The 25715-nt window shown below is 43.0% G+C and overlaps 1 long non-coding RNA gene across 5 annotated transcripts in view; it reads right to left on the bottom strand.

Annotated features, from left to right (window-relative positions):
- LOC149128681 (uncharacterized) overlaps positions 1–25715 on the bottom strand; it is a 127454-nt gene that overhangs the window by 53422 nt on the left and 48317 nt on the right. For all 5 annotated transcript variants that reach the window (XR_016236212.1, XR_016236211.1, XR_016236214.1 and 2 more), the window contains one exon: positions 8256–8320. This is a non-coding gene — a long non-coding RNA (uncharacterized LOC149128681). The remainder of the gene's footprint in view (positions 1–8255; positions 8321–25715) is intronic.

Genomic DNA, 25715 nt, shown 5'->3' with positions numbered 1-25715 from the left:
GCAACCTTCTTGGAAAACAGGCTGTTAGCAGTTCCCTTAAAAAAATAAATAAAATAAATAAATAAAAGGCCAGCATCGTGGCTCACTTGGCTAATCTTCTGCCTGCGGTGCTGGCACCCTGGGTTCTAGTCCCGGTTAGGGCGCCGGGTACTAGTCCCAGTTGCTCCTCTTCCACTCCAGCTCTCTGCTGTGGCCCAGGAGGGCAGCAGAGGATGGCCCAAGTGCTTGGGTCCCTGCACCCGCACGGGAGACCGGGAGGAAGCACCTGGCTCCTGGCTTCGGATCGGCGTGGCGCTGGCCATAGCGGTCATTAGGGAAGAGAACCAACGGGAGAAAGACCTTTCTCTCTCTCTCTCTCTCTCTCTCTCTCTCTCTCTCACTGTCTATAACTCTACATGTTAAATAAAAATAATTAAAAAAAAAAAAAGGGCTTATCCGAGATACTCAGCAGACTCATAGAATGGCAGATGTCCTAAACAGCACTCTGGCCTCAGAATCAGCCCTTAAGGCATTCCGATCTGGCTGAAAAGCCCATGAGAGTATTTCAGGCATGGAAAGCCAAGACACTCTGTCAAAAAAAAAAAAATGACCTAAATGAAAGATCTCCGGGAGTGAGATCCCAGTGGAAAGAACAAGTCATCAAAGAAGGAGGTACCTTTCTCTGAAGGGAGGAGAGAACTTCCACTTTGACTATGACCTTGTCTAAATAAGATAAGAGTCGATGAACTCAAAAGGCTTCCATAGCCTTGGAAACTCATGACTGGAGCATAGGGAGATTACTGATGCCATAAACAGGAGTGTCAATTGGTAAAGTCAACAACAGGAGTCACTGTGCACTTACTCCTCATGTAGGATCTCTGTCCTTAAGGTGCTGTACATTGAGATTTAATGCTATAACGAGTACTCAAACAGTATTCTTCACTTTGTGTTTCTATGCGGGTACAAACTGTTGAAATCTTTACTTAATATTTACTAAACTGATCTTCTGTAAAAAAAAAGAAAGAAAGAAAGAAAGAAAGAAAGAAAGAAAGAAAGAAAGAAAGAAAGAAAGAAAGAAAGAATCAGTTCCCAACTTTACTCTCACTGGGATTAAACATGACAATAGGTCTGATCTGATTTCATCATCATTTAAAAAATCATCTATTATTTTTCACTATATGTTTCTGTGTGAGAGCAAACTGTTGAAATCCTTACTTAATGTATACTAAACTGATCTTCTGTACATAAAGAGAATCGAAAATGAATCTTGATGTGAATGGAAGGGGAGAGGGAGTGGGAAAGGGGAGGGTTGCGGGTGGGAGGGACGGTATGGGGGGGAAGCCATTGTAATCCATAAGCCGTACTTTGGAAATTTATATTCATTAAATAAAAGTTTAAAAAAAGGGCTTATCCTATGATTTAGTCATTCCATTCCTGCCTATTTAGTCAAGAGAAAAGAAAGCACATATCCAAACACATGTACTTACACATGGATGTTGCACTTGTATATACATACTTACTTGTAATAGCCAGAAAGTAGAAGCAGCCCAGAGGACAAATGCACAAGCAAATGTAATGTTCTATTCTGTGGAATATTGCTCAGTAATCAAAACAAAGTATGGGTTGGGGAAGCCACGGTGGCGCACTGACTGGGGACATTTGCATCCCATAACAGTGTCTGCTTGGGTTCCAGTTAATCCACTTCTGATCCAGCTTCCTGTTAATGCACCTGGGAAGGCAGCAAATGATGGCCCAAATACCTGGGTTCCTCTCATTCACATGGGAGACCCAGCTAGAGCTCCTGGCTCCTGGGTCCAGCCCGGCCAAGTCCTGATTACTGTGGGCATTTGGGGAACAAACCAGCAAATGAAAGCACGTGTTCACTCACTCTCCCACCCTCCCTCTCTCCCTATTTCTCTGCCTTTCAAATAAATAAATCCTTTAAAAGAAAAAAAAGTATGAATTATACACACTATAACAGAGAAATCTCAAGAGAGATAAACTGAACTACAACTGTGCAGAGTAAAAAAGCAAGACCCATGTATCTCCCACCCTTACACACATCGCCAAAAAAGACTTTGCTTAGCACTCATAGAAAATTCTAGAAAAGTAAAAAAAAAAAAAAAAAAAAAACACCATACTGGGGCTGGAGCTGGGGCTGTTGTGCAGTGGGTTAAAGCCCTAGCCTGCAGGGCTGGTTCAAGTCCAGGCTACTCTTCTTCAGATCCAGCTCTCTGGTGTGACCTGGGAAAGCAGTAGAAGATGGCCCAGGTTCTTGGGCCCCTGCACCCACTTGGGAGACCTGGAGAAAGTTCCTGGCTCCTATCTTCTGATCAGCTCAGCTCTGGCTGATGCAGTCATTCGGGGAGCTAACTAGCAGATGGAAGACCTCTCTCCTTCTCTGGCTCTACTTCTTTCTATAACTCTCTTTCAAATAAATAAAATAAATATTAAAAAAAACCTCATACAGACAGAAAACAGATCAGTGGTTTCCTGGAGTGAAAGACAAGGTGAGAAGGAAGGGTTTCAGAAGAGTACCCAGAAACATTTGGGTGTGATGAATATATTCATCATTTTGTTTGAGGTGATAGCTTCACAGGTGTACAAGGTCAAACCTTATGAAATTGTACATCAAAACCATACATAATTGTTGCATGTCAGTGACATCTCAATAAGGCTGTTTAAAAATTTCTGAGTGGCCAAGTAAGAAATGTTGGTGCAGTGGATAATACACAATACAAACAGGAATAGTTGGATGGAGAGTACTAAATGAGATGTGGATTGCATTTATAGACTATCTCAAAATTCTTGGCTTTTAAGGAACTCCAATAAATTGGGTAGTAACAGGAGAGCAGAGTGGAATATCAGAAACCCCAAATCATGTTTAAATGATAAGGAATGGGAGTTAAAAATTCAAGACACTGGAATAAAGAATGATTAAAAGATCCTGAAAAGAAAGGATAGCAGGAGAGGGGTGTGAAATCTAGAATATAGGTGACAGTATTGTTGTATTTTAAAAAAAAAGTTTTATTTATTTATTTGAAAGAGTTAGAGAGAAAAGAGAGAAAATCTTCCATCCACTGGTTCACTTCTCAGATGGCCCTAACAGCCAAGACTGAGCTAGGTCAAAGCCAGGAGCTAGGAACTTCATCCAGTTGACCTCCCACATGGTTAGGAGGGCCCAAACACTTGGGCCATCCTCCGCTGCCTTTCCCAGGCCATTATGGCAGGGAGCTGGATGGGAAGTGGGGCAGCTGGGACTAGAACCTGAGCCCATATGACATGCTGGCATCATAGGTGGCAGCTTTATCGGCTACACAACAATGCCAGCCTTATGCTCTCTGACAAGAAAGACACATCCCCTGTTAGAGTGAATAACCAGAGTAGAGAGAGGGAGGGATTTAATAGTACAGGGTCTATAAATGCAGTACAAGAAGCAGGAGGAAAATGGATTGCATCATCTCTATGGTCTATTAAGGAAGGTAGGTCATTGGCTCAGGGCAGACATGTGATACAAATCAAACCCGTGATGATCTTAAAGGTTGAAGGACATAAAGAACAAAGCAGCTACTATAACAATTGGGAAAATGCACTTTCCAAACCACAGCAGATCACTGGGTTCAATTCAGGTTGAGGATCAATAATGTTTAGTGATACCTGCCAAGTTCATTCATCTTCCAATGTCATTCATCTGCTCTGTAAAGGTTATCCAGGGCAGGGGCTCTGTCAAGCTGTGATGGAGAAACACAAAGCAAGGCAGAGACATCCCACATGCCTGCAGAAGTGTGTAGCAATGAACTGAGAAGGAAGGAGATGAAGGACAGACAGAAAAAGTCAACAGATTATAGCTCTAAGTGAGATCAAACTCATACACTACAGACTTCCAAGCAAGATGAGTATTTACATAATACTCAGACTTTATTAGATATTCTAAGTAGAGATGACTTTAAAAGTGTGTGGAAGCAATAGCTAAGACCTGGAATCAACCCAAATGCCCATCAACAGTAGACTGGATAAAGAAATTATGGGATATGTACTCTATAGAATACTATACAGCAGTAAAAAAACAATGAAATCCGGTCATTTGCAACAAAATGGAGGAATCTGGAACACATCATGCTGAGTGAAATAAGCCAGTCCCAAAGGGACAAATATTATATGTTCTCCCTGATTGGTGACAACTGACTGAGCACCAAAAAGGAAACCTGTTGAAGTGAAATGGACACTATGAGAAACGGTGACTTGGTCAGCCCTTGCCCTGACTGTTGATGAACAACTTAATACGTTATCCCTCTTAGTATTTTTTTTTGTCTGTTCTACTTAATACTATTGGTTTAGTTCTGTAATTAATACACAGTTATTCTTAAGTGTTGAAACTTAACTGAAAAGTGATCCCTGTTAAATATAATAGTGGGAATAAGAGAGGGAAGAGATGTGTAATTCGGGACATGCTCAAGCTGACTTGCCCTAAACAGTAGTTAGAAACATACCAGGGGATTCCAATTCAATTCCATCAAGGTGGCATGTACCAATGACATCTCACTAGTCCCAGTGATCAATTTCTGTTCACAATTGACCATAATGATAGGACTAAGAATAAGAGAGATCACATAATCAAGACTAGTGTCTGAAAATACTAACCGATAGAACAAAAAAGGGAGAGAACGATCCAACATGAGAAGTGGGATGCACAGCAGACTCATAGAATGGCAGATGTCCTAAATAGCACTCTGGCCTCAGAATCAGCCCTTAAGGCATTTGGATCTGGCTGAAAAGCCCATGAGAGTATTTCAGGCATGGAAAGCTAAGACACTCTGTCAAAAAAAAATTTTTTTAAATGAAAGATCTCCGTGAGTGAGATCCCAGTGGGAAGAACAAGTCATCAAAGAAGGAGGTACCTTTCTCTGAAGGGAAGAGAGAACTTCCACTTTGACTATGACCTTGTATAAATAAGATAAGAGTCGGTGAACTCAAAAGGCTTCCATAGCCTTGGAAACTCATGACTGGAGCATAGGGAGATTACCGATGCCATAAACAAGAGTGTCAATTTGTAAAGTCAACAACAGGAGTCACTGTGCACTTACTCCACATGTAGGATATCTGTCCTTAATATGCCGTACATTGTGATTTAAGGTTATAACTAGTACTCAAACAGTATTTTTCACTTTGTGTTTCTATGTGGGTACAAACTGTTGAAATCTTTACTTAATATATACTAAACAGATCTTCTGTATATAAAGAGAATTGAAAATGAATCTTGATGTGAATGGAATGGGAGAGGGAGAGGGAGTGGGAGATGGGAGGGTTGCGGGTGGGAGGGAAGTTATGGAGGGGAAGCCATTGTAATATATAAGCTATACTTTGGAAATTTATATTCATTAAATAAAAGTTAAAAAAGAAAAAAGAAAAAAAAGTGTGTGGAAGGAGGAAAACCTATTGAACCACTTCCCAGTAAGATAGAAGATACACTTGTAAAATGAAATGTCAGAATTAGTACTGAGGGTTCTTCTGGTGGTAAGACCCAGGGCATGACCTTGATAGCAGAGAAAGTATCTGCTTCTTGTATCTTACTGCTTATTGCATTTAAATCAACCCCCTGAGATGCTGTGTACCTCTGCCCATCCAGTGCATTGAATTGCAGTCCTTGGCTAAGCCTAGCACATTCCACCAACCCTCCAGATATGCTACAAAGGAACAAGGTTTCAAGCCAGCCTCTCCTCTTCACTACCGCACCATGCAGCAAACTCCTATGATGAGAACCTTATTCTCCAGGCCTATGGACCTCTCAATTTAACACTTGACTACACACTGGGTAAGTCATCATATTGTAGTTGCCGTCAGGTATTCTCTTTGCAATCATATTACAAGCTTTGCATAAAAGGAAAATGGGGGTTTTTTTTAGGAACACACTCAACACCCATTTTCCTCAAAGCACTATGTTAATTGTTGCATCTATGTTTCTTTTCTATTCTCTAAGATTTAGTTCCAAGCTACGTATATAAAAGGATTTAACAGCTACCTCTTGGCTGACAAATAAATCTAAAGAAAACAACAACAACAAAAAAAAACAAATAAGCAACCAAAGACAGCATCTAGAGAAGCCTCTGGAGATAGGGGAAGTGGTTCAATAGGTTTTCTCTGGAAATTGGTGCACTTTGATCTAGCTTGAGGAAACAAACAATTCAGAACAATACCTACAAGTATTGTTTCTCTGGGGGACAGTTTTGTGAGTTCTCAGACATGTCTCAATATGCCACAGGGTTAGGGGGACTGGTTCTGGGATTCCCCTAGATACGACAATCTAGAGGTGTTCAGGTCCCTTGTATAAAACGGCACAGTGTGCAAAAAACACAGAACCTGCACACCTCCTTCCACACACTTTTAAAGTCATCTCTACTTATAATATCTAATAAAATCTGAGTATTATGTAAATATTTGTAATGCTGTATTATTTAGAGAATAATAAGAAAAAAGCTGTACATGTTTAGGACCTACATCATCTTTCTTTCAAATATTTTCAAACTCTAAGCAACTTCACAGTCTTAGAAATAATGATCTAGAGACTCATAGCTCAACTAAATACTTGCTTGACTTGATCCATAAAGTAAGGAAATCACTTTTCCTTTTTAAACATAAAAAAGGCCTAATTCCCTTCTTGAAGAAAATATACAACTATGCAAACAATGTAATTTTAGATAGACAGCATGACTATCTCACATGGTTGATAACTGAAACACTTAGCAACCCCAGACGAATCTTATTTAAATCCAATGCTTAGTATAGCATATTACTGTTCATGATATAGCAAACTTAAAACATACCTAAAATGCAAAGTTGCACACATGTAAACATAAAACACTACCATAATGCAGAAATGTTGGGGCCGGCACTGTGAGGTATTGGGTAAAGCCACTACCTGGGGCACCAGCATCCCATATGGGTGCTGGTACAAGTCCTGGCTGCTCCACTTCCAATCCAGCTCTCTGCATGGCCTGGGAAAGCAGTGGAAGATGCCCCAAGTCCTTGGGCCACTGCAACCATGTGGGAGACCCAGAAGAAGCTCCTGGCTCCTGGCTTCAGACTGGCCAAGCTCTGGCCATTGTGGCCATCTGGGGAGTGAACCAGTGGATGGAAGACCTCCCTCTCTCTCTCTTAACTCTCTCAAATAAATAAAAAAATCTTAAAAAAAAAAAAAAAAAAAAACAGAAATGTTGGTTACTATCGATATTAACAAGCTGTCATTTACTGAGTCAGCCAGGCACTATTTAATCTTCACATCCTTATTATAACAGTATTATCATTAAACTAATTTTAAAGATGACAAAACTGAGGTGTAGCAGAGTTAAGCAGACTGTTCAAGGCTGTACAGCTAAGAAAACCTGAACATGGAACCAGTTTGCCTGACTTTTATCCAAACTTCAGACAATTCCTTGGCACTTAAGAGCTTTCACAGAGATGATGTGATGAACTCTGACTCCTAAGTCAAACTTTTCCTGGGAAGGTCCAGATAACAAATATTTTAGGCACTGTGAGCCACAGTCTGTCAAATTCCTCCACTTGGCAACCACAATGCAAATGCAGCATGGAAGGGGCATGGCTGTGTTCCAATAAAATTCTCTTCACATAACTCAAACCCAAATTTCCTACAGTCCTCACGTGTCACAAAGTATTATTCTGACTTTTTAAAAGCAATTAAAAACATAAAACCCATTCTTGGGTCACAGGCCACACAAAACAAAGAGAGAGGCCTTACATGACCATGAGCCATAGTGTACTGACTACTGCTTTAACAGTAATAAATACTAACAAAATAATATAAACATACTATTAAACATGAATAGTATTTTTAAGTAATGAGTTTCTAACAATTATGTCTGCAATTTCTTTTTTTTTTTTTTTTTTGACAGGCAGAGTGGACAGTGAGAGAGAGAGAGACAGAGAGAAAGGTCTTCCTTTGCCGTTGGTTCACCCTCCAATGGCCGCCGCGGCCGGCGCGCTGCGGCCGGCGCACCGCGCTGATCCGATGGCAGGAGCCAGGAGCCAGGTGCTTTTCCTGGTCTCCCATGGGGTGCAGGGTCCAAGCACCTGGGCCATCCTCCACTGCACTCCCTGGCCACAGCAGAGGGCTGGCCTGGAAGAGGGGAAACCGGGACAGAATCCGGCGCCCCAACCGGGACTAGAACCCGGTGTGCCGGCGCCGCTAGGCGGAGGATTAGCCTAGTGAGCCGCGGCGCCGGCCCTGCAATTTCTATATATATATAAATATTTAGAATTACCTTTTCTCTGATACCACTTTTAACTTGCTCATCTTGAGTTACTTCATTTCATCATTGCAGGTAATCTGAAAGAAAAATGTTAATGACATTAAACACTTACACAACTGTGTTTTCCATTTTTAAGATGTCATAAAAGCCAGGCAACGAAAAATTCTCACTGTGGTCAACACAAGACAGCACTGGAAACCAAAAGGTTTTTTTAAGTGCTTCTGGTGGGTCACCTCAATGTGTAACATCTGATATTAAAATACCTAAAATCTGGCCAGCGCCGTAGCTCACTAGGCTAATCCTCCGCCTTGCGGCGCCAGCACACCGGGTTCTAGTCCCGGTCGGGGCTCCGGATTCTGTCCCGGTTGCCCCTCTTCCAGGCCAGCTCTCTGCTGTGGCCCGGGAGTGCAGTGGAGGATGGCCCAGGTGCTTGGGTCCTGCACCCCATGGGAGACCAGGAGAAGTACCTGGCTCCTGCCTTCGGATCAGCGCAGTGCGCCAGCTGCAGTGCGCCAGCCGTGGCGGCCATTGGAGGGTGAACCAACGGCAAAAGGAAGACCTTTCTCTCTGTCTCTCTCTCTCTCACTGTCCACTCTGCCTGTCAAAAAAAAAAAAAAAAAAAAAAAAAAAAAAAAAAAAAACACCTAAAATCAGCCAGGAGGACGTTAGCAAAATCCTGGTGCTACAAAAATGCAGTTTGTGATCTGCTGTTAGGAATTCTTTTGAGACATTCTTACTGTTCTAATATTCCACCTTAAAATACTTGAACTAACCACTGCATCCTGTGATTAATGTACTTATTGTTTGCCATTCATACAATGGCCAAAGACTGGTAAATAAGTATGATTATTTCTATATGAGAACACTTTCAATTAGTAACAGGTTGATTCAACAGAGTAAAAAATATCTATCATTATCTTGCTGAATGTACATAATACACATTTCCCCTCCATATTTAGAAAATACACTTTGTACACTTTAAACAACCTTCAATAGCAAGACACACAATTCTTATTATTGTTCAGATTTATTTTCTATTCACCAAAAAATACCCTGAATGTCTTTTACTTTTATATAGCAATGCTTAGAAAAGAAGAGTTTTGTGGTATCACTGAAAAGTGAAACAATGACCTTGTTTTTAGTAACGCTATATTTATACCACAACAAACATGCAAAACAGCAGACTTGAAATGGCTTAACTTAGATTCCGAATTTTTTCTGAATCTGTAATTTTCTTTCAATAAGCACTTTTCAACAAAACGTAACTCAAAAGCAAAGGAAATAGGTTTTTAGAACCATGCACAAAAATCAGGACATTTTAAAGTCCATGAGGAATTTTACACCGCTACTTATTCTTTCTTTTAATAGACTCATCTTTTTAAAGTGACTACAAATTCAGAGTAACTTTTCCCAGCTTCTAAATTATTAAGAATCACTATATACCTAAAGGCGGGGGGGGGGGGGGGAATCATATGTGCTTTCAAAAACACTATTGCTGTCATAAACAGAAATTATGTCATTTCTACTTGTTGAGTGCTAAGACTTTCTCTAAAACTACATTAACAGTGCATGTCATGAAGAGGTCACTGCAAATTTTATTAGAACTATAAAGGCTAATTTTGGGTACTTGCCATAGCAAACTCTATTTCAACAGTTAAGAAGTTATTCAAATTTGTAAGTCACAATACAGGTTAACCACATTCTCCTCTCCCTCCAGAAAGAGTAAAAAAAAAAAAAAAATAGCAGACAGTAAAGAAATAAAGTTCTGTTTAAGTCCACAGCGACAAAAAGGAAAAGTAAGGGGCACAGAAGAATGGGTATTCTGTCCAGAATCCAGGAAACTGAGACTCCACGAACTCAGGAAATGTCCAGGACAACAGAGGAAGAGACCATGAAACAGAACTACCTAAAAATTTCTGATTGCAAATAACTTCTTAGCTCCTCCATATCTCCAGCCTCACCATTATGGAAAATTCTCAGCCACTAAATATGTAACTCCTGGCAGACAATTTTCACTAATGAAACCGACAACCTCAAAGAATTCTACTTTCTGGGACTTTTAGAGTTAGCTGGGAAAAAAGATCAGCTTTCAATCCTATTATCCTAGGGCTAATCCACTATGTCCTACAGCTTTCAATTGCTGAAGCTGGAGGCCAGAGCGCTTTAGAGTAAATAAAAAGCTTCTTTATGCTGTGAAAGTCTGTGATGACTGCACTATGGAGTAGTAAGATCGGGCACCTAGAAACAGAGGCCTTGCATCTCACCCAAGTTCAAGGTTTTGCCAAGCAAGTGTGATAAGACAGGGACAAAGAAGCTGCAAGCATAAGCAGAGGAGTGATTACAATAACCAACCACTAAATTTAGACACAATCTACTCTTTCCACATCACTGGACTGTTTTCATCACCATAAAATCTGTCTTAAAGAGAAAAACTTTCTTCCTCCCACTGCCCCTATCCAGCTGGAGTCTCCTTTCTCTCCTCCTGATAGCAGTTACACACAATGTCCACGGCCCTGCCTTCCCATTCTCTAGTGAGCACATTACAGCCAGGGTCCGCCCACATCAGTCAGCAACCGGCGACCTCCTGTTATGAAACCCAGTTAACGGTCCATGACCAGTCCTCGTTTCACACGTCCTACCAGCAGCAGCACACACACACTCTTCCTGCAAACACTCTCTCCTGGCAGTAGTCTGTTTTCTAACTACCGCACAGGTCATTTCAACGTCTCCTCTACAGAATGCCCAAGGCTCAGGTCCTTCTTGTCCTCTTCTACCTACAGTCTGTTCCCCAGTCACATCATCCAGCTTCCTCAACATCTCCACCTGGATCTCCTAACAATATTACCAACTCAAAATCGATCCAACAGTGCTCCACCCCTAGCTCTTCCGGAGTCACAAACAATCCTCTCCCCAGCTGCTCAGCCCAAGACCTTGGCTACTTTTTTGCCTCCTGCTGCAGACCCACACCAATCCATCAGAAAGTCCTGACTCCCACTACTTTTTTTTTTTTTTTTTTTTTGACAGGCAGAGTGGACAGTGAGAGAGAGACAGAGAGAAAGGTCTTCCTTTGCCGTTGGTTCACCCTCCAATGGCCGCCGCGGCCGGCACGCTGCAGCTGGTGCACCGCGCTGATCCAATGGCAGGAGCCAGGTACTTATCCTGGTCTCCCATGGGGTGCAGGGCCCAAGCACTTGGGCCATCCTCCACTGCACTCCCTGGCCACAACAGAGAGCTGGCCTGGAAGAGGGGCAACCGGGACAGAATCTGGCACCCCGACCGGGAATAGAACCCGCTATGCCGGCGCCGCAAGGTGGAGGATTAGCCTAGTGAGCCGTGGCGCCAGCCGACTCCCACTACTTTCAAAACATACCCAGAATCTCATCCCCTCACTACCTACTAACCACAGTCAAGCCTTCTACCTTGGACCCCCCACATTCGATTCTCAATACAACATCCTGAGTGGCCCTTTTAAAACTCCGGAGAAACAGGGAGGAAAACACTTTAGTGAAGGTATGAGAAGGTGGAGTCTTTGAGAAGATAATTGGGTCATCAGTGTAGCGTCTTCATGAATGGGATCAATGCCCATAAAAAGAAAACCAGATCTGGCTTTCCCCTAGCAAGAAGGAACCATCTGTGAACCAGGAATAGGCTCTCTCCAGACACCAAATTCACCAGCATCTTGACCTTGGACTACAAAACTGTGAGAAATAAACTTCTGTTGTTTATAAGCTACCCATTCTGTGGTATTTTGTTAGAGCACCAGAAGTGGACTAAGACAACTTGAAAACTGTTTTCACTGAGTAATTGGTTATATACTATGATTACATATCAAAATCAATTTTAAGGGAATAGTTTCTATAAACTTACAAATGCTTAATATATGCCCCCATTATACCAGATACATCAATCCTATAATCTAATTCATCCCAGACTCTTAACTTAAAAATGCATGGCTGGCACTGTGGCGTAGCAGGTAAAGCCACCACCTGCAGCTCCAGCATCCCATATGGACGCCAGTTAGAATCCCGGCTGCTCCACTTCAGATCCAGCTCTCTGCTATGGCCTGGGAAAGCAGTGGAAGATGGCCCAAGTGCTTGGGCCCCTGCACCCATGTGGGAGACTGGGAAGAAACACCTGGCTCCTGGCTTTGGATCGGCACAGCTCCACCCATTGCAGCCAATTGGGGAGTGAACCAGCAGATAAAAGACCTCTCTCTCTTTCTCTCTCTCTCTTCTCTGTGTAACTCGGCCTTTCAAATAAATAAATAATTTTTAAATGCAACTATAATGGATTCATTTCATTTCCTCAGTTCTAAGGAAAGAGAACTAAGAAATCCAAAGTTCCTGATATATCCACCTAAGAAGTCCGATGATAAAATACTTGGCATTTCAACCCTTCCTACTTGACTTTTTAATATTTTTTTTCAAGATTTATTTATTTTGAAAGTCAGAGTTACAGAGAAAAAAGGAGAATAAGAGATGTTCCATTTGCTGGTTCACTCATTTATTGCAACATTATTTGCAATGGTCAACATATGGAAGCAATCAGAGTTCATCAATGGACGAATGGATAAATAAAATGTGGTATATGTACATAATGGAATACTATTCAAACATTAAATAAAAGTACAAAATCCTGTCATTTGTGACAACATGAATGACTGTAGGATATCATCTTCAATAAAATAAGTCAGGCACAGAAAGACAAACACCACAGGATCTCTCTCACATGTGGAATCTTAAAAAGTTGATCTCATGGAAGGAAAGGTTACATGGTGGTTACTAGAGGCTGAGAAAGCTGCAGGGAGTAGGGGAACTGTGAGATGTAGGTTCAAGGATACACAATTTTAGTAGATTGGAGGAATCAGCTCAGGAGACCCATTATACAGCATGGTGACTATATATGATAATATATTGTATACTTGAAAAACACTCTGGATGGTAAATGTTCTCACCACAAAAACGATAACTACATGAGGTAATGTATTTTTTTAAGATTTACTTATTTATTTGAAAGGCAGACTTACAGAGAGGAAGGAAGAGAGAGACAGAGACAAAGAGAGAGAGAGACTGCAGTCGCTGGTTCACTCCCCAAATGCCACAACAGTCAGGGCTGGCCCAGGTCAAAGCCAGAAGCCTATCACTCTATCTTGGTCTCCAACATGGGTGGCAGGGGTCCAAACACTTGGGCCGTCTTCTGCTGCTTTCCCAGGAGCATTGGTAGAGAGCTGGACTGGAAGAGAGCAGCCGGGACTCTAACCACTGCTGGCATCAAAGGCAACAGCTTAACCAGCTGTGCCACAATGCTAGCCCCTGGGAATGTGTATTTTAATTAGCTAGATTTAACTATTCCACAATGTACTCATACTTTTATACACTTCAAAATATCATGTTGAATATGACAAAAACATACAACTGTATCCATCAATTTTTTAAAAAAAACTTTCTTTTGAAAAATTTTACTACACAAGTCATCAAGAAAATCTTCATTTTTAAAAATATAAAAAGATGGCAGATGATATACTGAAACACAGTATCCCGATTTTCCTCTAGAGTACCTTCCTGAACTACAAGAGTTTGAATACTTTTCATAAAAAAAAAAAAAACATATCCCATAACTCTCTGCAGCTAGATTTTCAGATGTAATTTTTTTTTCCCACTTTTATTTGAAAAGCTAACAGAGACAGATCTTCCATGCACTGGCTCACTCTCCAAATGTCCACAACAGCCAGGGCTAGACCAAGCTGAAGCCAGAAGCCTAGAACTCAATCCAGGTCTCTCACACGGGTGGCAGTGACCAAAGTACCTGAGCTGTCATCTCCTGCCTCCCAGGGTGGACATTATGCGGAAAACTAAATCCAAAATGAAACTCTAACCAGGCACTTTGATATGGGATGTAGGCACCCCAACCGGCAAGTTAGCCACTGCCCCAAACACCCAGATCTGAGATGTAATTTAAATCCACCAATCTCAGAGTGGGCATTTGGCCTAGCAGTTAAATACCAGTTTAGATGTCTACATCCCACATCAGAGTGCCTGCTATTCCACTGCAGACCCTGCTTCTTGCTAACACACAGCCTGGGAGGCAGCAGAGGATGACTCAAGTACCTGGGCCCCTGCCACCCTTACGGGAGACCCAGATGGAGTTCCACGCTCCTGGCTTTGACCTGGACCAGCCCCAGCCACTGGAGGCACTGCAGGGGAATGAACCAGCAGATGGGATATCTGTCTCTCTCTCTCTTTCTCCTCCCCTACTCTCTCGCATGAAAAGAAAAAAAAAAAAAATCCATCATCAATCTGGTCATTTGTGAGAGATTTAAAAGATGAAGGGTCAGGCAAAGTTTGCCTGATCCCACAGACAAGCACAGACACAGACATGCAGTTTTTCTACCGCATCACAGAGGTTTCCCTTTATCCAGGGCAGAATGCATTCCATGACCCCCAGTGGAGGCCTGAAACCACGAACAGTACCACACTACTTTTCACCTACGAGTATGTGCCCTGCGCCATTACCACACAGAACTGAAGTTAAGCTGTCCCTCAAGCTTTATGCCATGGTGCTCCTGTGCCTCAGGGCTGTTATTAAGTAAAATAACAATGACTTGAACACAAGCACTGTGACACTGACAAGGTCATCTGAGAACCGAGACAGCTACTACCTAGCACACTGTCAGCTCGAGGACACGGGATGACACTAGGTCAAGGAAGGGTTCCCATGCAGGGCAGCAGGGAGCCTGAGGGAAAGAGACACAGGACTCAAAATAGTGTAGGATTTTAAAACTTACCAATTATTCCTAGAATTTTCCATTTAATATTTTCAGACCACAGTTGACCACAGGCAACTGAAACCTTGGAAAGCAAAATCAGACAAAGGGGGACTATGGCACGTGCAGAGATCCCAGAATCTAGTTCGGGGTTTCTCAACCTAAGGTCTACAAGACGTTGATAAAGTTCTTTCGAGACATCACAATTTTTTAAATTAAACTATTTTTTAAAGTTCCCTGCACCATGCAATGCACATGAGCAGCATCAGTTTTGTCAGAAATCAGCCACATGTGGGTATGTGCAATAGGCCCGTGTCCATCTGGTGAGCCCAGCCCAGTCCAGCCCAGCCCCAACTACTATGGGCATTTGGAGAGTGAGCCAGCAAATGGAAGATATCTCGCTCTCTGTTTCTCTCCCTCTCTCTCTCTCTCTCTCTCTCTCTCTCTCTCTTTCTCTCCTCAAATAAAATGAAAAGGAAGGCCAGTGAAGTTCTGACACACTGTACAAGGATGATCCTTAAAGACGTTATGCTAAATGGACTAAACATAAATGTGCAGCCCTGAAACCATAAAACTCTTACAAGAAAGCAGGGGAAAGGTTTCTCTATATCTATCTGGCAATGATCTTTTAAACTGAGACACCAAAAGCATGACCAACAAATGCAAAAATAAACAAATGGAAATACACCAAACAAAAGCACAGCAAACAATCGACAAAATGGAAAGGCAGCCTATGTGTGGATTAGGATAAAACGTCTCATAAGGGATTATCTCATAAGGGATTAATACACAAAATAATAAGGAATTCATACAACTCAATAGCAAAAAAATGACTGCCTGATTTAAAAATCGGCAAAGGATCTGAATACACATTTTCCCAAAGGCAACATAAAAATTGTTAACAAGTACAAGGATTGTCAGAGTCACAAGTGGTGGTTTTACCCACTACACCCCACAATGTTGGCCCCCTTATTTCCATTTTTCCACTAACTTTTTAAAGTCTGATCCCCTCATAAATAAAAAGGCATTCACCATTACTTACTAGGGCAATTCAAATCAAAACGACAATGAGGTATCACTTCAAAACGTTATTATCAAAGAGACAGAGATCTACAAATTGCTTCATGGTGCCTCTAGGTATAAGGATTGAGAAAGGCTCATCTAGTTACTAGTAGGCAGGGCTAGCACAGACTAGAACAGGCCCAGAGTGGTTCTACCACAAGCAAGTACAGGTGGAGGTTCCTCATCACCACAGACTCCTCACCCCAACAGCTTCCTGATTCTACAATAGCAGTCAAAGAAATGAAGCATTGGAAACAACTTCACAACTAGGTAGGAAGCACCCTAGTCACAAATGAGACAATACAACCTTCCTGCCTGCATGCTAAGGTTTTGGGAGTTGTTCCTCCAAGGTCAGCCTAGGAGTGCGCATCTGGCAAAGCAGCTGATACGCTGCTTGGGAGCCCCACATCGCACACTGGGGTGCCTAGGCTTGAGTTCCCGCTGCCAGCTGCCTGCAAATGTGCACTCCAGCAGGCAGCAGATGATTCAAGGGCCTGGGCCCCTGCCACCCACACAGGAGGCCCTGCACTGAGCTCTGGGCTCCTGGCTTTGGCCTGGCCCAGCTCCAGCTATTGCAGGCGTTTGGGGAAAGAAACAAAGATGGAAGATATCTATCTACCCTCTCCCCCACCCCACCCCTCCACTTCTTCTACCTTTTAAATAAAAATAAATAAATAAAAACTTTAAAAACTCAATCTAAAGTCTCCTTCTTTAGATCTCCCAACAATTCTATCAGCTACTTAGTGCCTGTGCCAGATACTGATTTACTGTTCCTCATCTCCCAATCTATCCTTTTTTGTCTGCTCCATGAAAATGGATTTATGTTCATTAAATATTTTTCCTTTGCCAGCTGGCATGGTATTGGGCTTCGTCGGCAGAGGGCACCAGAAAGGCGTTTTGGGGGAATTCTGCTTCCTGGCCCCAGGGCCTCAGCTGCAGCAGGCTTCTAGCGGGGCCCCGCTCCTACAACATCAGGGCTGCTCCCCCGCCAGGCTTCTGCAGTATGCATACCCTGGGCAACAGGGGCCCAGGCAGCTTTGCAGCACAGAAGCTTCTGGTGAGACATCTCAGTGAACAGCATTCCCTGGCACCCCGAAGGGCAGGGTCCCAGCAAGATCCACTAGTGAGGAGCCATTACTACTAGCCTTAACCTTGTCCTTTTTCTGTTTTAAAAAAAGATTGACTCATTTATTTGAAAGGCAGCATTACAGAGAAAGGGCAGGGGAGAAAGAGAGAGAGAGAGAAATCTTCCTCTGCTGGTTCACTCCCCAAATGGCCACAACAGCCAGGGCTGAGCCAAGCCACAGCCAGGAGCCAGGAACTTCATCCAGGTTTGCCACATTGGTGGCAGGGGTCCAGGCACTTGGGCCATCTTCTGCTGCTTTTCCAGGCCATTAGCAGAGAGCTGGATCAGAAGCAGAACAGTTGGGTCTCGAACTGGTGCCCATATGGGATGCTGGCTTTAAAGGCAACAGCTTGATGCCCCAGACCCACTCCTGTCCTTTCCAACAAGGGCTAGCTCTCACCTGGAAGGTAAGGAAGCATTCCACTCCTGCCCTGGGGCGGCCCTGCCCCTCATATTTACTACTCCTTTGCTCTTTAATCTGTACTTCTTACTAGGAAATTCCTCACTGATCCAATCCCTTCTTATAGTCAATAATGATTCATTAATCTTTCTACCTCCTGACTGAACCCTACTGATCACATCCCAACAATTCAAGTATTTAATAGCCAACAATAGCCAGCGCCACAGCTCACTAGGCTAATCCTCCGCCTGCGGCGCTGGCACCCGAGGTTCTAGTCCCGGTTGGGGCACCAGTTCTGTCCCGGTTGCCCTTCTTCCAGTCTAGCTCTCTGCTGTGGCCCGGGAGTGCAGTGGAGGATGGCCCAAGTGCTTGAGCCCTGTACCCGCATGGGAGACCAGGAGGAAGCACCTGGCTCCTGGCTTCGGATTGGCGTAGTGCGCCAGCCGTAGCGGCCATTTGGGTGGTGAACCAATGGAAGGAAGACCTCTCTCTCTCTCTAACCCAACAGCAAACTGTCTCTGCAAATGCAACTTCACAGTTTAAACAAAGAACCAAGAAGAGAGTAGGGCAGGTAGTACAATATCCTAAGAGATAAAGTTGTGGCACCAATATTTTAATTAGGAAGTGATAGTAATTATACATACCCAGGTTACGAACTGCTGGTTCATATTCGTAGGTCAGCCTACTAAATGCTCTAATTATAATATTAACTCCATCTTAGAATACTATCATTCCTGCCATGCTTAACCTCTACTTTAAAACTTAGGGGGCCAGCACCGTGGTATAGCAGGTAAAGCCAATGCCTGCAGTGTCGGCATCCCATATGGGCACTGGTTTGTGTCCCAGCTGCTCTTCTTCCAATCCAGCTCTCTGATTATGGCCTGGGAAAGCAGTAGAAGGTGGCCCAAGTCCTTGGGCCCCTGCACCCACGTGGGAGACCCGGAAGAAGCTCCTGGCTCCTGGCTTCCCATCAGCCCAGCCCCACCCATTTGGGGAGTGACATAGTGGATGGAAGACCTTTCTCTCTGCCTCTCTGTAACTCTGCCTTTCAAATAAATAAATACATCTTTAACAGAAAAAAAAAAAAAGAGAACATTTAAAAAATCGTCCACATCCCACACTAGAGTACTGGTCCGTTGCCTAGCTCTGGTTCCTGACTCCAGCTTCATGCTAATGCATACCCTGGGAGGCCACAATAAGGACTCAGACAGTGAGATTCCTGCTACCCATGTGGAAGATGTGGGCTGAGTTCCAGGCTGCTGCTCTAGGCATTTGGAGAGCGAACCAACCGATGGGAGCTCTCTCAGATCTCTCCACCCTCCCTGCCCCGTCTCTCAAATAAATAATTTTTATTTAAAGTGCCCACCATACGACTCAACTAGTCCACTCCTAGGCATATACTCGAAAGGAATAAAAACATACGTCCACATAAAAACTTGTATGAATGTTCATAAAAGCTTTATTCATAATAGCCAAAGAGAGAAAACAAGTCAAATTTATGTCCTTACAAAGGAATATTAGTTGGTGATGCAAAGAACTTAAATATTGGCACAGTGGTTAAGATGCTGTTTGGGATGCCTGCCTCCAATATCAGAGTGCCTGGGTTCAAGTCCTGATCCCACTCCCAATCCCGCTTCCTGCTAATGGAGTCCTTAAGAAGCAGGAGGTGGCCGGCGCCGCGGCTCACTAGGCTAATCCTCCGCCTTGCGGCGCCGGCACACCAGGTTCTAGTCCCAGGCGGGGCGCCAGATTCTGTCCCAGTTGCCCCTCTTCCAGGCCAGCTCTCTGCTGTGGCCAGGGAGTGCAGTGGAGGATGGCCCAAGTGCATGGGAGAGCAGGATAAGTACCTGGCTCCTGCCATCGGATCAGCACAGTGCGCCGGCCACAGTGCGCTGGCCGCGGCGGCCATTGGAGGGTGAACCAACGGCTAAGGAAGACCTTTCTCTCTGTCTCTCTCTCTCACTGTCCACTCTGCCTGTCAAAAAAAAAAAAAAAAAAAAAAAAGAAGCAGGAGGTGAGGGGCTGGCACCATGGTGCAGTAGGTTAATCCTCCACCTGCAGTGCTGGCATCCTATATGGGCGCAGGTTGGCTTCGGATCAGCGCAGCTCCAGCCGCTGCGGCCAACTGGGGAGTGAAGCAGCAGATGGCTGACCTCTCTCTCTCTCTGCCTCTCCTCTCTCTGTGTAACTCTGACTTTCAAGTAAAATAAATAAATCTTTTTTTAAAAAAAAGTATACTTTAGGCTGTATACTTTATATGTATAATTGGTATGGTATGTAAGTTATACCTCAACAAAACTTAACAGTCTATGTGGGAACTTTAATAATTCAAATGTCCCTTTATGCTGCCTCAGTGCCTGCCTCCTATGATACAATACAATGCAAAACAAAAGCAGAATTACTAACCCACCAGGTCCTCGGACTGATGGACTCCGAATTATCCAGCAGAGGTGCAGAGCCACACCGAAACATCCATGTTTCTTTTTTTTAATGATTTATTTATTTATTTATTTGAAAGTCAGAGACAGAAAGATCTTTCATCCGCTGGTTCACTCTCCAAATAGCTCCAACAACCAGGGCTGGACCAGATCAAAGTCAGGAGCCAGGCACCCCCTCCAGTCTCCCACGTGGATGCAGGGGCCCAGGCACATGGGCCACCCTCTGCTGCTTTCCCAAGCGCATTAGCTGGCAGCTGGATCTGTGGAGCAGACAGGACTGGAATCAGTGCCCATACAGGAAGCCAGCAATGAAGATGGCAGCTTAACCTGCCATGCCACAGTGCCAGCCTCCATCCATACTCCTATATAAAGATTCACAGTGTACAGTTTCCAAAAGTGGGATGTCGCTAACATATGAGTTGATTTTTTATATATTTAGAGGTGGCTTATGCTAGAATTAAATGTGGGGTAGGCATGAGTGCAGCAGCTGAGATACAGGTTGGGATGGCCACACGCCCCCTCAGAGTGCCTGGACTCAAGCCCCTCCTCCACTTTCAAGTCCAGCTTCACCTTGACTCACACCCTGGGAGGCAGCAAGGAATGGCTCCAGCACCTGAGTCCTTGCCACCCACAGGGTAGATCTGTATTGAGTGCCAGCCTCCTACTTCAACCTGGCCCAGCCCCAGCTACCTAATTCTTTCTCTCTTTCCCTCTCTCTCTCTCACCCTCTGACTTTCAAATACAAGTACAAATAAAAGTAAATACATTTAAAACTTGTTAATGTGGGAGTTTGACCTTAACAGCAGAAAATCATAAAAGCAGCACCAGCCTGCTCTAGATAGCCTAACAAAAAAATCTAAGAAAAAGCAAACAATTTTGTCTGCTCTAGTGTTAAAAAAAAAAAAAAGTACACATTATTTGAGGTTATCCTGATCCTTTGCTCTCAACTGGAGCTAGTTCCACAGCATGATGGATCTAAAAGCTGTTCTGGTCTCACTGACTTAAGACTGAAATCAAGCCCATCAGCAAGCCAGCAGGCACTGGTGTGCACACACAAGGTATTAGAATCTCACACACTTAAGTTGTCCTAATTTTCATTCTGCAAAAAAGTCAAAAAAAATCTGATGCCTACTCCAAAATTTAAGTTGTATATTCTAATTACATGACTAGTTCACATATACAAGTTTTTAAGTTAAATAAACTGCTAAAAAATGCAAAGAAACACACAGCTCACGCTTGCAATTTCAATCTAAATCATTTAAATACACTCAGTGTGAGAAACTATACAAAGCAAAAGTTGTCAGAATTAAAAAGGGAAACAGAAGATCTGGAAACAAAATCAGCGCATGAAAGAGACAGTTGCACTCCTCACAACAGCCAAGCTATGGAATCAGCCCAGATGCCCACTGATGGATAAACACGACGTGGTACACGTCACAATAGAATACTATTGAACCATAACAAGGAAGGAAATCCTGACATTTTCAGAGATGTAGACAGAACTGTAGCTCGTTCTGTTAAGTGAAACAAGCCACCTGCAGAAAGACAAATACTGTAGGTTCACATATATATGGAAGCTAAAGCGGGTAAAAGCCACCACTTGCAATGCGGCACCCCACATCAGAGAGCGGCATCCCGGCTGCCCTGCTTCCAATCAGGCAGCGGAAGGTGGCCCTGCCACCCAGGTGGGAGACCCGGATGCAGTTCCTGGCTGATGGCTTCAACCTGGCCTACATCTAGCAGCTGTGGCCATCTGGGGAGTGAACCAGCACACAGATCTCCACCCACCCACTCACCCACCACCACCATTCTGCCTTTCAAATAAATACATTAATTTTTTTAAGTAGTCCATCTGAACTTAGAACAGTGTTCACTAGAGGCTGGAAAGGGTAGAGGAATAAAAATGAGCTAAATAATGGGTTCTGAAGCAAATCAGACAGAAGTACCAAGTTCTAGTGTTCCAAAGCACAGTGGGACAACTTTAATTCATAATAGTATATTATATAAATTATAATAAACTGGAAAAGAGGAGCTAGTAGGATTTAAGAACAAAGATAAGGAAACTGACTTCCTAGTTTGATTGGTTCACAGTGTATATGCACTGAAATACTGCACTGTACCCTATAAATATATATAAGTATTTCATGTTAATAAAAAAGGTTAAATAATTTTTAAAAATTAAAAAATGCAGAAGTTGTCCTACAAAAATAGTTAGTGTTCTCAATACACCACAACCACCACCCCCAGTAAGAACAGAACCACCAGGCAAAAGTAAAGAAATAGAGGACTTGGCAACTAGATCTAACTAGATCTAAAAATTCAGAGGCAGGTAAGGCGGTGCAGCGGGTTAAGCCACCACCTAAAACAAAGGCGAGCCTTAAGAAGATTAAGAAAAAAAGAAGATCCAAATTACTAACATCAAAAGTGGATTTGGGGCCAGTGTCGCGGCACAGGTAAGCTGACGCTGGCAACACCGGGCCAGCATCATGGCGTAGCAGGTAAAGATGCCACTGGCAATGCCTGCATCCCCAGTGGAGGCTGCTTCAAATCCTGTTTGTTCCACTTCTGAACCAGCTCCCTGCTAATGGTGGAAGATGGCCCAAGTGCTTGAGCCCCTGCACCCGTGTGGGAGACCCAGAAGAAGCTCCTGACTCCTGGCTTCAGATCAGCCCAGCTCTGGCCATTGCAGCCATTTGGGGAGTGAACCATCAGAGGAAGATCTCTCTGTCTCTCCCTCTGTCTGTAACTTTGCCTCTTAAATAAATAGATAAATCTTTTTTAAAAATAGAAAAGATATGAGGCAAAGCCAGAGAGTGCTGGGCACCTCTCCCTAAAACAGCTCACACTCATCATAAATTGAAATAAATGAGAAGTAAATGGAGATTAAAAGGGGGAAAAAAAGGGGTTTTTTTTAGTTTATGAGCTAGAGATTAATTGGGGTTTTCACACTGCGTGTTCAGTATTTAATACTTAATTTGCACATGTCAACAGAAATGTACAACCAAATCTGGTTTTTATTCTTAGACAGTGTCATTTCAGATTATTGTAATTCTTCCATGTCAGTTGGCTCCTGACTACAACCATTACAAAAATCTCTCAATTTTCTGCGAATGACCTTTATTGTACTTAGTATTTTTTTTTTAATAAGGCCTTCCCCAGAGCCCAAAGTCTGACACAGGAAAGACTAGATATCCTCAGTACCATTTCCCTTCCAAATCAAAGTCTTGTGGAAATCCTCTTTATAATTTAAATCTACAGGTTCTCAAAGCATGGCCCATGACTCCACAGGTCCTAACACTCTCTTAGGGCCCCCACAAGATCAAATTATTTTTATACTAAATTTAAGACTAAATATAATATACTAAATATGTATAAATAATTTTACACAAAATTACTAGCATCTTGGAAAAAATAAAGGTGGTAACACCAAGCTGTAATTTTAGTCATTCTATTTGTCATTCCCCAGCACCAGCAGTTATTAAGAAAGAAAATGCAAGTTGTCTTAACACAATGTCCTTGAATATTCAAGTTACTAATTCTCCTAAGCCTCAGCCTACAAATACACCATCTTTTAATACTCTGGGTGGCAGAAAGGGACACATGCGTGAAACACTTGTGCCAGACACTGAATTACAGTAATTCATCGCCATCTCAGGGCAAAGTGCTTCTCTAACGGAACTGAGAGCTTGAACTAGCCTCTCTGTTCATGAAACAAACATCGCTTTGAGAGAATGATGGACGGCCACAGTTTCTCAAAATTGGGTATATTGTCTCTGTCTGTAACTCTGCCTCTCAAGTAAATAAATAAAATCTTTAAAAAAAATTGGGTACACTGGCAGAGGTTTTCTCAGAAATGAAGTGAGTCTGCTGTCCCTTTAAGGAAACAACTGCCGCTTGCTTGTTGCTAATGATAAACTGTAAGCTTTCAGGCAAAAATCAGAATTCTGAGAAAAAAATCATGATGATATTAATAAGTGTGACTTTCTTTGAAAGCTGTATAAAGAACTATGCCAATATTTGGAAGGTGCTACAAGGGCATGTGGTGTGTCCCTAGTATTAAAATTGCTTTGTCTTAAACTGCGCATGAGGATATTAGAAATACGTTGTGAAGGAAACTGCTTATCTCAGAGTGAACATACCACGGCTGAAAAAGCTCTGGTTTGATGCTTAAATGACCAAACCCCCTCCCCTCCCCGACTTTGAAGCTGAAGAAGGTAACCCTCTCCATTATCGAATTCCAAGTCGTGGAACCTCTTGAGTGCACAGACTGTCTAGTTGTATTTATCAGACTATTTCTACTGATGGAGTGCTGCAGGTAAGGAAGGAAACGCTGCTTGTTTTCATTTGCCTGATTCAAGTGTCTGAGAAACCACTCTCTTTTGTTCTTGCTGCAATGGAACAACTTTACTAGGGTTTGGGCATTTTCTTTTCTTTATAAAACATGCTCAGCAAACTGCCCCAGTTAACTAGGGTTTGGTAAATTGTTATGTTAACAATTATGACATCTGCAATGTTTTACAAAGCAACTAATTTAATAAAATCACTATTGTGAGGACTTTTCATGTAACACACTATGGAAAAAAAATCCACTGATAATGACTTCAGATTCCACACCACCAGGGCGCCGGATTCTGTCCCGGTTGCCCCTCTTCCAGGCCAGCTCTCTGCTGTGGCCCGGGAGTGCAGTGGAGGATGGCCCAAGTCCTTGGGCCCTGCACCCCATGGGAGACCAGGAGAAGCACCTGGCTCCTGCCATCGGATCAGCGCGGTGCGCCGGCCGCAGTGGCCATTGGAGGGTGAACCAACGGTAAGGGAAGACCTTTCTCTCTGTCTCTCTCACTGTCCACTCTGCCTGTCAAAAAAAAAAAAAAAAAAAAAAAAAGATTCCACACCACATAACCTTTAGAAACTACCGTTGGTTGAGTTTTTGGTATAAAATCAAACAAGAACATCAACAACTATCTGAGAAGGCTATTACTACATCTTTGCCTTTCACAGGCATTAACTGTGTGAGGCTGGATTTTCTTCAGATGCTTATTTATACTTCAACCTAGAGAACTGACTGCAACAGACTTGATGCAGAAGCCAATATGACAATACAGATGTTTCTATTAAAGCACACAACAAAAGAGGGAGAACACTACCTTTTTTGTTTTCAAAGGTCATTTTTCATTAAGAATATGTTGTTTGTGTTCATATATAATGAGTTTACAAATGCCATTTCTAGGGAAGTAACAAAAATTTTTATATTTATTTTGATTTATAATACAGTAAACATACACATATAATCCACAAGTAGCTCGTTCAGGGACCTCACTAATTTTTGAGGCAGGTAAAGGAGTCCTAAGACCAAAGGTTTGCAGACATCTGATTTAAAGGACAGAGAATTAAAACTGGTTGAGCATTCTGCAACTGAAAACCCAAAACCGGAAATGCTCCAGGATACTAAACTCTCTGAGGGGCCATAAGACTCCAGAGGTAGAAAATTTCCAACGCGATCTCACACAATCAAAACACAGCCACACTCGGGGCTGGCACTGAATATGGCGAGTTAAACCACCACCTGTGACGCCAGCATCAGTTCTAGTCTCCGCTGCTGTTTCCAATCCGGCTCCTGCTAAGGCACCTGAGAAAGCAGCGGAAGACGGGCTCCTGCCACCCACTTGGGAGACCGGGATGGAGT

This window comes from Oryctolagus cuniculus, chromosome 1, assembly GCF_051225735.1.
Source record: "Oryctolagus cuniculus isolate XC-2025 breed Fujian yellow rabbit chromosome 1, ASM5122573v1, whole genome shotgun sequence".
NCBI classification, from domain to species: domain Eukaryota; kingdom Metazoa; phylum Chordata; class Mammalia; order Lagomorpha; family Leporidae; genus Oryctolagus; species Oryctolagus cuniculus.
Note: the sequence above shows the minus strand (reverse complement) of the source record. Positions and strands in the feature narration are given on the sequence as shown.